The sequence below is a fragment of the Triturus cristatus genome, chromosome 4_2 (genome assembly GCF_964204655.1).
Source record: "Triturus cristatus chromosome 4_2, aTriCri1.1, whole genome shotgun sequence".
NCBI classification, from domain to species: domain Eukaryota; kingdom Metazoa; phylum Chordata; class Amphibia; order Caudata; family Salamandridae; genus Triturus; species Triturus cristatus.
Window position 1 is genome coordinate 503,987,522 of NC_140586.1, and position 12,010 is coordinate 503,999,531.

Below are 12,010 nucleotides of genomic sequence, written 5' to 3' on the forward strand. Positions count from 1 at the left end.
ATTTGCTGCATGATTTACATGGCAATTGTTTTTAAGGTTCGACTCATGCACGTGCTTTGAGACCTAGCTGACGCTTGGTGCGGTCCTCACTGTTAATTTGTCGGCTTTCCCACCTGAACCAAGCAGAAGGTGGATGAGATGCAGTAAAACACAATCCTCACTATTGTCTGAGGAGTATGGAAGGAAAGAAACTCCATTATATGAACTCCTGGGAACCCAATAATGTGTGAATCAAGTGTTAATGAAAACAGTCATGCCTCATCGTGTGTCTGCAAATAACAGATTTTGTATCCACTTCCTAAGTATGAGTGGCCGAGCAGGCCACCAGTATTCATGCTTGTGACCGGAAAACTACACTTGTCTCAAGTCTGAAACCAAGTGCTTTAGCTTGAGCTGACATCCCTGAGCTATTTTTGTCCGGTGCACAATCTGTGTTGCACCGGTCTCGTATGTGTGCTCGGTGCAGTATCCAATTTTAGAGTTGGAACTTTTCCTGGGGGTGACCACCGTGAGCTAGATTTATTTAGGACTGGGCCTGGTAGATTGCATTGTTGTACCCGCACTCATCACCGCACCTAACCAGGACATACCGTCCTGTTATTTCAGTGCTGTAAATGATCTCAATTGTGTACCTGTCCTGGGCTTGATGTTACATCTATACTGCCCTTGTACTCCTAGATCGTTACCAGTCTCTCTTGTAGTCAAGATCATGGTGCAACACTAGTTTAAGGTATTGCACTTAAGGTGATTCCAATACTCGTCCCGTCTGGACCGTTCTCTACCCCTAAACCGGTAACCAACTGTGGACTTCCTGCTGGTGTTCCCTCAGCTGTGAGCGAGGCGGCCTGTGTGCTTGAAGATCCGGAGCCATGAGCCTGTTCGTCCTCCTCTAGGGCACAGCATCGGATGCCTGTGATGCAACAAAGTTAAAAGGACGCTCAGGGAAGCATGGCAGATTCACTTGCTGGTATTTTCTAACTATTCAACTTAAATAGTGTAATAACCAACATTCTTCAAGTTCCAAAATAGTTGGTCTACTTTGCCTTCTTAGCTTTCTGGTGGCCTGTCACCTGTATCCCTCCGAGGTAACTGAAGGCCACATGCTGACCAAAGGCCAGAATATCATGTCTTTTAAACTGTTCTCCCAAGCAACACCAAACCAGTGCCAGTAAAAAGTAAGGTGCCAGATACTGGCAGCAAGCTGCAAACCAGCTTTGATTAAAATGAAATGCCCATGTGCAAAAGTTAAACGAGATCTTAAAGCGTGACGGTCTAACCAGTGAAAGATGGTTTGAACTCCATGCTAGTATGAAAGGACAGATTGAACACATGTCTTTTCAGTCTGGTCCTGTGGATCCTGGCAGTAGCCGGCCCCTTCTTGCATGTTCATCAGGGTGGGGGTAGGCAGGATTTTTTCTAAGTTAATGTTTAGAAACTATCACCTTTTATTACAGCTTAATAAAATAGTATAACCAGATGTAGGTGACATTCTTGCACATTTTAAATAATTGCAATATTTTGAATTTACCTGGATTCAACAAGGAGCGTTTTTTTTTGTTTTTTTTTGCATCTTTTATATAGCAGGAACTCGACCTGAAGGTATTGGAGCGCTGTACATGAGCACCGTATTTACATTACATATTTAGGCATGGGGAGATTAAGTGATTTGCCCAGAATCACAGGATGTGTACGCGACCCCGAGGCTCGAACCCTGGTTTCCAGCACCAAAGTCGGCAGTCTAGCCGACGGACCACATCCTAAAGGCCTGCATGTGTCACGATGTGCCTGTCCAGGGGTCCGACTCAGACAGCTTCCGAAGCAGCTGATGTGTTGTGATTCTTTGCCACAGCTCAAAAAGTATAGGAAAAGCACTTGCCAAGCCTCTGTACTGACTGAAGGTGGGATTTCCACTCATTGAAATCCCTAGGGAAGAGATGAGCATGATGGTCGTGTGTGACTGACTGCATCAAATATATCTTCAATAGCCATTCAGAGGTATGGGAATGTGTACACCACCCCTGCAAAGATAGACCACAACCACCTCCATTACTTGGAGGGTGGCAGTGAGGCTGAAGGTGTGATGGTGAACTGAAAGTGGTCTTCCTACAAAGCAGTGAACCGACTGAGATGCAGGACAGATATATGAAAGAATATATCCTTCAGGTTAAAGGACACCATCCAAGCCCAAGGATCTAAGGTAGAGAAGACCTGGACAAAATTCAGCATCTTGAATTTTTCCCTCTGTAGGAAGGTATTCAAGAAACAAAGCTCCAAAATTGGTGTGTGCCCACCGCCCTGTTGTGCAAGAGTAGCACCTGCTACGTCTCTCCTTCATTGGAAGTTTGTATTGCCCTTTTGTCCAGAAATGACTTAACCTCTTTGGCGAGGATAAGGCCATCCTGCCATGGTCTGAGGAAAAACGAGAAAGAGGAGGGTTGATAGAATATTAAGGCCGTAACTGGGACTGGCACCCTCTAGGACCTACGTGTCTGAGGTAACCATACACTTGTTGGGTTGGCAATAGTGTATTCTGTCTCTCACTAGCTGCGGGCGTCTCCTGAATGGGCGATCGGAACAGCTTGGCCACATCAGGAGAATAGGAGGTATATTACTGAGTCTGTTGATGGTGGGCCCATTCTTTGCGACCTACATGCCAATTGGGGATCCAAAAGGGCTGGACGGCATAATGTATTGCCCAAGACAGATGCACCTCTGGCTATGCCCAGGAAGTTACACATGAATTGCCCGTACCAGTGATGGATCTTGTGAGCCAGAGAGAGCAAACTTAAGGATTGGATCATTGTGCAGCCATCTATAAATCTCTCTGAAGCAGAATCGACCTTGTCAACAATCAACCTGGAGCCATCAAAGAGCATATACCTGAAGGATGCCTTCAAGTTCCAAGAGAAACCTATTCCTGCATCCACATGTGATGATGTAACACCACACCAGTGTCCATAGCCCAACCTACACAATCTCTTGTGTCCTTCCCAGATATTGCAATATGTATGTAGCTCTGTCCTGTCAGTCATGAACTGTTTCTGCCCAGGAGTTCCAAAAATCTATAGGGAGAGTGGGCAAGATTTCGCTCGTCCTATCCAAGAAGTAAGACTGAATTCAGAGAAGGCTATGACAAACTAGCAGGGCAGAGTACTCTTGCCAAGTGCATTTTATTTTTGCATTCGGTAGGGCAGTAGGGAAGGCATTCAGGTTGACTTCTAGCTGAATGCTCAAACTTAATCCGGTGCAGGGTGCAAAGTGAAGAAATCTAGGTCACCTAGCACACACCTGCGGCACCCAACAATAAGGCGACTAACAGGTAAAATCGATCAAGTCTTCAACCATGCCACAACCAGAGGGTCTGTCACTGAAAGATAGCAAGGGTTATTAGGTTCAAGGGCTGGGGTGCAACATTTCGGTAAGATTAGTCTTAATTGACACTGTTGGCAATTGTGGAACCAACACCTGCTGGCCCACATACTACAACAGCAAGAGGTGCTTTCATCAGTACATGCCCACTCTCTCAAGGCACTTCATCTGAGATTTAACAGGAGGGTCTTAATTAAATAGCTGGAGAAGGTCACAGAGCACTAGCAGTTGAGGTCTAAAATGGAGTGAGACCATTTCATGTGATCGGTGATATACAACTTCCCCTCCGGTTACCCGATGGCCTTCAGGTAACTGAAGCGCATCAGGGAGCTTTTGTCACATAACTTATCATGCTTGGATCGGAAGCACCAAGCCTTGGTTCATCTAGCTGCTGACTTGTTACGGCGAGTCTATTTTTATCAGGGCGAGCTAGTTTTTGAGCCTTCTGGCCCACTCTGACAAGAGAGCTCGGGCTGGCACAGAACAGGTGTTCTGTTCATTCACAAAGTGGGTGAGCAATAAAAGATGCCTTTAACTTTCGTTTTTATCTTGTCACATTTGATGTGCTTTCTAAGACACAAGTCAGATGTCAGGTTAAATTGCTTCTGGTTTTATCATGGAGATTGGTGTTTACTTTTCTTTCTCTGCAAAATTAGAAAAATCTGTAGAGTGAACTGTGGGACAATCCTGCTGGGATACTGGGAGCATGAAAACAAAGGCCGTAGGATGGCCTTTTATTTTGAAAGCTATTTAACTACCTTGTAAATGAACTGTACATGCTTTTCAATATCGGCCCTAGAAAGACACTTTTTTGTAATGCTGAACTACGATGGAAACCGATTTTATTAGGCACAAAACAAATCAGTGCTTTACTAGTGATGTGCAAATATGTCATGTCATATTGTGACCAGAATTGCTAACATTGTTTGTACGCTATATAGTTGTAGCAGTAAAACAGCATGCCTGTAGGAAATGTTGTGGCCATTTCAACAAAAAATGTGCCATCTGTGAATGACGGTGCGCTACCATATCATACTTTTTAGTCTACCACATCATATGTTTTTATTACAGTGTGCTCCAAAATGCACCACTCTCCAGCATGTTTTTGGTTAACCTACTGTACCTGTCTGTGTGGTGAATATTGTCTATACCTTCAGTGAAGTAACGTTGATGGCAGGATCCCCCATCCCCGATAGTTGTTCCAGCACCACTGGTTCTGATTGGCTGATTTCAATCTGGTCTTTACAGCCTGAGCCCGTGCTGCAATCAGCTTACACTATGTTTTCAGTCAATGATAGTGTGCGTCTTATTAGTTGTATTAGATATACTACCCAAGACATGGTCACGCTACTTTTGCCAGCGTGAGGTGCGATGCCTCGGTGCTCTATCCAGGATTAAGTAGCAGCATCAGACTGCACTTGGAACATGGTCAATATGGCTGTTCTGGACACAGTAATTGAAGACCTATCCACCCCTGCAGCAAGCCCGGGACATTCAGTGTATGATCCCAATGTGTCAAGCTCAGTACTGTGCTCTGGCCTGGTTGGTTTTGAGGCTTTCTGAGTTCCAATCCTTGTGTATTCTGCTGGGGTCCCAAGCTCATTGGCACATGCAGGAGCACCTCTTACACAAGATCAGTGTGTTTAGTGAAGAGGCTTGTAAACTCCAATAGTGGATGAAGGATTGCAGTCTGCTGTGCGGCAGGCCATTCTCCCTACCCCATCCAGAGTTGTGACAGATGCATTGACTCTGGGTTGGAGGGGTCGCCTGGATGAAGCGGACATAGAAGGCCTCTAGTTTTCACTGGATCACAGGCACCAAATCAGTCATCTGGAGCTGTGTTCTGTGCAAGGCCTCATGGAAAACACAACTGCCATACGTTACTGCAACAAGCAGGGTGATGGGGTCAAGTGCACCATAGCAGCAAGTACTGAGGCTGTAGTGCTGGCTGGTCCTTAAGGGGATTTCCTTGTCTGTGCCATCTGGCAGGGTCCTTGGCTTGGTAGTGCTGGTTAAGCTCATATGCCATGCCATCCAACCATGAGTGGTGTCTGCATCAGGACTCTTGAATTTCTGTTTCAAGGGTCATTTCACTTTTGTCTAATTCACAGGTTTCCTCCTCTGCCGTGGCTTCAAATGGTTTTGTAGAAGGTTAGGACTAGGAGGAACTGAGCTCTGGTAATTGATAGCCCCCGACTGGACTGAGAGGGTTTAGTGCTCTGAGTTCCTGTATCGGAATGTCAGTCCCCCACTGCACATACCTCTTCAGAATCACCTACTCTTCCAACCACAGAGTAGGGTTTTACACATGAAACTCTACCACTTACACCGCCATGCATGGAGATTGAAAGGAACAAGCTGACGAAATTTGATTTGCCGCATGATGTAAGGTTGTCATTTTGGTTGCTGTCTGCCCATCCACAAAGTCTGTGTTGAACCATACTCCAAAGGTTCTTCCTGTTTTACAGAGCTAGTGAGCCTGCAAAGAAAAGCAGGTTCAATTATCTCTCTTCTCCTCAGCTCAACATTCCAAAGTCCCTCTGAAACATTAAAGTTTATGAAGTTCAGTTTTTCAGGTCTAGTGGCATGTGGCATTCGAAAAGTGGTAGGAGATAACCTTGTCAGTGCAGTGGTGGTCCACTTTGTCAGAAATTTTCGAAACCAGCTATGCTGTGTGCTGTGGCCTCAAATTGCATTAATAATAGTTACCTTGCTTTTAGGTTGGTATGCTCAACGGGATGACGTGGATGAAAAGCGGTATGGTTTCCATTGAAGAGATCAATGCATTCCATGTCTTGCTATTAAAGGATTTTGAACTGGCCTTGAAATTCTGTTTTCTGAGGTTAACTGGTACTAAGTTGCAGTCCTTATAAAAACCACCACCATAATGCGTAAACAAGCAAGGAAGATTTATCCCAACACTAATGTGTGTAGAAGCAATGCAAAAGTGGGTGTAGTAGTTGGAAAAAGGAATTGGGCTATCAGGCATTCTTCAGACGGACAATTAGAATGTGGGAGCAGTCTGAACAGGTTATCCTCTGTGAACAAAGACCGGTAGCTTCACTAGAATGTGGTAAACCTACTCTTCCCAATTTTTGGAAGTGTTCTGCTTATGCTTTAGGTGCAGAGCTTATTATATTTTTGATTTCATCCATCCAGAGAGTCTTTCATGGGTTCAGGCTACACAGTACTTTTGTTCTTGCCCCCACTGCAGGGTCACCCCCAAACAATTTGCCTTACCCCTCTTGTTTAGCTGAATTTGTGTTGATTGGCTTTAGGACTCTCCACACTTTACCACTGATGACCAGTACTAAAGTGCTCTCTACTTTGAACATGGTAAAAATTGGGTTACACTTAATTGGAACATTTAATTGTTCTTTTTAAGTATCTAGTAAAGTGGTATTACAGGTACCCAGGGCTTGTAAACTAAATGCTACTAGTGGGCCTATGTTACTTATCGTATCACCTACTTAAGGAGCCCTTTAAAGCCTCTCTCAGGCCTGCCATTGCAGCTTGTGGATTTAGTTTAAACTGCCATTTTGAACTGGCAAAATAAGCTTTTTTCTGGGCCTAAACCATCTTTTTTAATACATATGTCACTACTAGGGTACCCCCAAATGGCCCATAAGGCAGGGTGTGTTGTATTTAAAAACAGTAGGACATGCAATTTTTAAATGTCCTGGTTGTGGAATAAACTCTCATTAACTTTTCACTATTGCAGGACCTACATCTCCCGAAAATAACACTGGATTACCTTATTACAAAGTAGGATCTTCTTTCAAGGTTACCTCCACTTTTTGCTTGGTATCAATAGGTCTTTGACTAGTCTGACTAGGTTCCTGCTAATCAGGACCCCAGTCACTGGGCTTTCTCCCTAAATTGACCATGGTAAGTACTCCTGTACATCCACAATTGGCTACTGGTTTACCTTTGTTAATCCCTAGTATATGGTACTGCGGTACCAAGGGCATAGGTACACCAGAGGTCTCCCATGGGCTGCAGCATGTATTATGTCACCCATGGGAGTCCACTTAAACTAACTACAGACCTGCCATTGCAGCCTGTGTGAGTTGGTGCTTGTGAGTTTACTTATATCTGAGGGTCACTACCCTTAAAACCTATAAGTAACCCCCTATGGTAGTCCTGAGGACAAAGTGCTTGGTTATATGTGTGAGGGTGCCCCTGCATGAGTAAGACACCCCTAGAAACCCCAGAGTCTATTGTCCAAGCTTTGCAAGTGTAGTCAGCCATTCAACACATATAGTGGACATTAGACAGTACGTGATATACAACTATATAGTGGCTGCAGCGAATCTGATCATGCTTGGTATAAAACATGTTAGAATCATACCCCAACACCGATTCCAATGTTGGAAGCATGATTCCATGTACTGGGGGGCTTCTTTAGGGTAGCCCCTGTACTACCGGTAACAGCCTTTCAGGGTCTGACAGCAAGCTAGTGCTGCTGCCGACCACAGACATGACTGCCCTCCTGCTACTGAGCCAAGCTCGAGCAGGGGAAGGTAGAACAATAGGTCTCCTCTCACTGGGATGTGTGACCACCTTCCCCCTCCCAGACAGCACTTCATGTAGTGAGCTGGGGTGCGCTTACAAGCGCCGCCAGACTGCTTAGAATGGCATATTTGGTGCCCTCCTTGCATTCTCCAGTTTGAGCCAGTTCAGGGAGCTCTCTGGCATGAAACTGGACAAAGGACTGGCAAGTATCCTCCCCTCTGTGCAGCTCCTCCTATGGGAGAGACCCCTGAGTCGTTCCAACCCTTTCACTAGGGTACTTAAGGGATTGCCTCTGGGTGGTTCCTTAGATTTGTCATGGTTCCAGACTCAAACCTGAAACCACATCACACCGTCAGGGCACTTTGTACTTCGCCTGGAACCAAGACTGCACCAAGGAAGACTCCTGCTGCTTCTGGTCTTGCTGTTCTGCAAGTCTTCTTTGTCTTGTCTGTGCTTCTTCCAGAATCTTCAACAGACCTGTGGGCATCGAGGACACCCAAAGTAATCTCCCTTGGAGTCAGGGAGTCACTCCTCTACATTAGCAGGCACAGCAATGAAGCTGACCTGTCTGCTGCTCCTGACGTCCCACAGACTTTGAAAGGCTCAGCAAAACAGGTGGTGGTTCTGCAATTCCCTCAAGGCCTGACCTGTCCTCTCTGCAATTTTGAGTCCAGTATGCCTCGTTGGAACTGATGGGACGGATCCAGGTGCACAACGTCGACTTGCTGTTGCCAAGGCTTGTTGGCTCTGCACTCCTGGGATCTTCGGGTTACAAGAAGCTCCAGCCTTAGCATCTCTTTCTGCCAAGTACCACATCCTCTGCACTGTATATCTTCCCTCTTGGTGAGCTGCGTGAGGTTCTCTTGTGACTCCTGTGCCTTTAACCTGTGGGTCCTCCTGAGGATCTTTTCCTGCTTCAGTGGGCTCCCCTGCTCGCTCGGGCCTGCTCTGACTCTACTGCTTGTGGTGGGTTCCTTGGACCTTGCTGGTCCTGACGTTGCTCTTTGAACATTCTCCACGCCAGTGGCGGCTACCAAGGCTGTTGATGCTCCAGCTGGACACCGACCCCCCCTGGTCAACGACCTCTGACGTGGAACAGCTCGTGAATGGCATGGTGAGCAAAAAAACGATGGATTTAGGCCCAGATCTCTGTACTGGGGTGAATGTATGACATTTTTCTGCATTCTGTCAATCAATAGTTCTTTTTGCGTTTCCCTGGTCTTCCTCCGCATCACCTGATCCTCATAGCAACAGTGACGGGGTCACCTTCAACTCGTCTCAACTGTTCCACATCGGTGGGCATTGCTCTTCTGTGCGCCCTGGTCACTCTGAGTGGCATAGACTGTCTCCTATGCTTGCAGGTTCTTCACTTCCAGAATCCACCCTTGGATTCCACCGTACTGCACCTTCTTCTCCAGAGGCACTTTTCTCCAAGTCTTTTGTTGTCATCTACAGAGGTTTCCAACGTCTCTTCACCCCTATGCACCTGGCCTACCTGGTGTAGCTATCCTGGTCTCCTGGGCATCCACGGGTGGGGTGGCTCTCCAACCTTCCTTCCTCCAAAGAAATTTTTCTGGGTCCTCTGGGAAGTGTCCTTTTACAAAAACTGCAGCCATGACTTTTCCATTAACTTCCAATGGGCATGCGGCTGTGTTCCCACTCTACACACAGCCTCCGTAGGGTTTCAGGGTACTTACCTTGGGAGGTTCCTTGTGTCCCATGTTCCTCTGGGTCCTTTGGTCCAACTCCCATCCTATCCTGCAGTTCGCATTCCACTTTTTTAGTTTATGGTTTGGTCCCCCCCTGGAGACCACTGTCTTTTGTCCTACTTACCTTATTGCAATTGAAGTATAATTTTTTATTTGTGTTGATAACTCCTGGAAGCAGATTGACCAATGTGTTAGTGAGTGTTGTCTTTTAGTTTTTTTTATATGAACACTGTGGTTCTTTTTCTTTTAACCTACACTAAATGCTTAAACTGGTAAAACAAGCTGCTTAACACTCCTTTAAGATAAGCCTGAAGTCTGCTCTCCACAGCTACCACTTTGAGAGCTTTCTATGGTTATCAAAGACCACTAATATCACCATAAGGGTTGTCTGGATTAGTGCAAGGTGCGTCCCTTAAATAAGTGTGCACCACATGCTAAGCCAGCCTCCTACATTGGTATGCAGCGGTTGGGATTTAAGCCTGCTCTGTTTTACTATTTAATCTAGGTGGTGTTCGATGAAAAACCATCATTCGTTTAGGCACATATAAATACTTTTTGTGGTTAGGACGTCCTACTGAACATTTTGGATTGTAGTTAAGGGTCTAGCACAACCCTTTCTCCAATCTTTGGAAGTTTAGTTTCACTAAGGGAGCTAGGTGAAACACTACAATACACCTAGTCACCATGTCTTTAGTTGGGGAAGCCTGTCGGTCCCATTCCTCTAGATACAGTGGTCTTAAGTTCCAGGAACTTAGGACCTTAGCTGCATCCAAGAAGTTAGAGACCAGTAGCAACCCTAACACAGATCTACTCGTGGAGATGCTCCTGCAGTGTGAACTTCAGAATCCTGAGAGGCCAGAAGAGCAGAAAAACTCAGGGTTGAGTGGGACCTCGTGAAGGAGGGTTAGGCTCACCCCAATGACCCCACTTCTGAGCATGGCCAGGAGCCTGCAGACCCCCTCTCTGGAGATCTATGATCCCACAGGGAATAGTAAAGATGGTACAGAGGTAGGTCCCCCTTTATTCCGCCTGGGAAGGGTGCAAATAGTTCCGGCGGGGGGGTCTAGGTCCTCCTCTGTCAATTCCAATGCCTCTAACCACTCCATAGGGACCTCCATCTCTAGTCAGAGGGAGGTCTTAGAAAGGGAGTACCACCTGCTCAAACCCGAGCTAGAGAGCTTAGCTCAAAATCAATAAGGAGCAGTTGGGCCTCGATAAGGAAACCCTGGAAGTTCAGAGGGCTAGGAAGAATTTGGGACTAGGGTCCCATGGTGGCAGCACTAGCGAACCTAGGGTCAGGAAGCAGTACTTTCATACTAGGAACCTGAGCAGGCTAGCCCCTCCTTACCAGGAGGGGAATGCCATCCATAAATGGATCACTGCTTTAGAGAGGGTCTGTAGAGTTCAGAAGGTGCCTCAAGGGCAGTGGGCAGCTATCCTGTGGCTCTCCTTAGCTAATAAAGGTAGAGACAAGCTTCTCACTGCTAGGGAGGACGATGCAGATAATTACTCAGTCTTGAAGAGTGCCCTCATAGATGGGTTAGGTTTAACCACTGAACAGTACAGAGTTAAGTTTAGGGACACACAGAAGGCATACACCCAAGATTGGGTTGATTTTGTAAACCGTGCTATTAAGGCTCTGGAAGGCTGGCTTCGTGGAAGTAATGTACATGACTGAGGGACTGTGCAATTTGTTGATGAGGAATCACATCTTTAGTTGTCAAAATCAGCAACTGCCCCAGCCCCTGGTGGACTCTGATCTGACCCCAAGATTTGGGAAAGAAGGCAAACAAATGGGTCCACACCAGCAGAAATCTCACGGTGGTGGCGACCAGAAGAAGCAAGATTCTTCTAAGGCCCAAGAGAAGGGTGAGGAAAAAAGTAAAGATAAAAAAAAAAAGTCTTCACAAGGTCCCCAAAAGTCTTCCTCTCTAGGTGGGTCCCAAACCTCGTATTCCTCTGGCAAGAAACCTTGGTGTTAGCTGTATAAGGAAAAAGGCCATAGAGCAAAATATGCAAAGTGCTCTAAATCTGGCTCCAAGGAAACTACTACTACCGCTCCTAAAGCAACTATTGCTGCTAGCACGAGTACAAGTAGTAGTAGTAGTAGTAGTGCACCCAAGGGATGTGTAGGGTTAACCGTGGGTTCAGGCCTAGTCAGAACACCTACTCAAGCTGTCCTTGTCTGTGACAGGGACATGGAACTTTTTACTTTATTTGTAAGTCTCACTAACTTGGGCAAGTACAGACAACAGCCCATTATTATAAATGGTCACTAAGCTGTGGCATACAGGGACACGTGGCCAGTGTCACTATGGTGGCAGAGAAACCTCTGTTTCCTGAACATATCATACTTGGTCAAACTTACCAAGTGACCTTCATGACTGATCATTCTTTTGCAGTTGTGAATCTCAGCT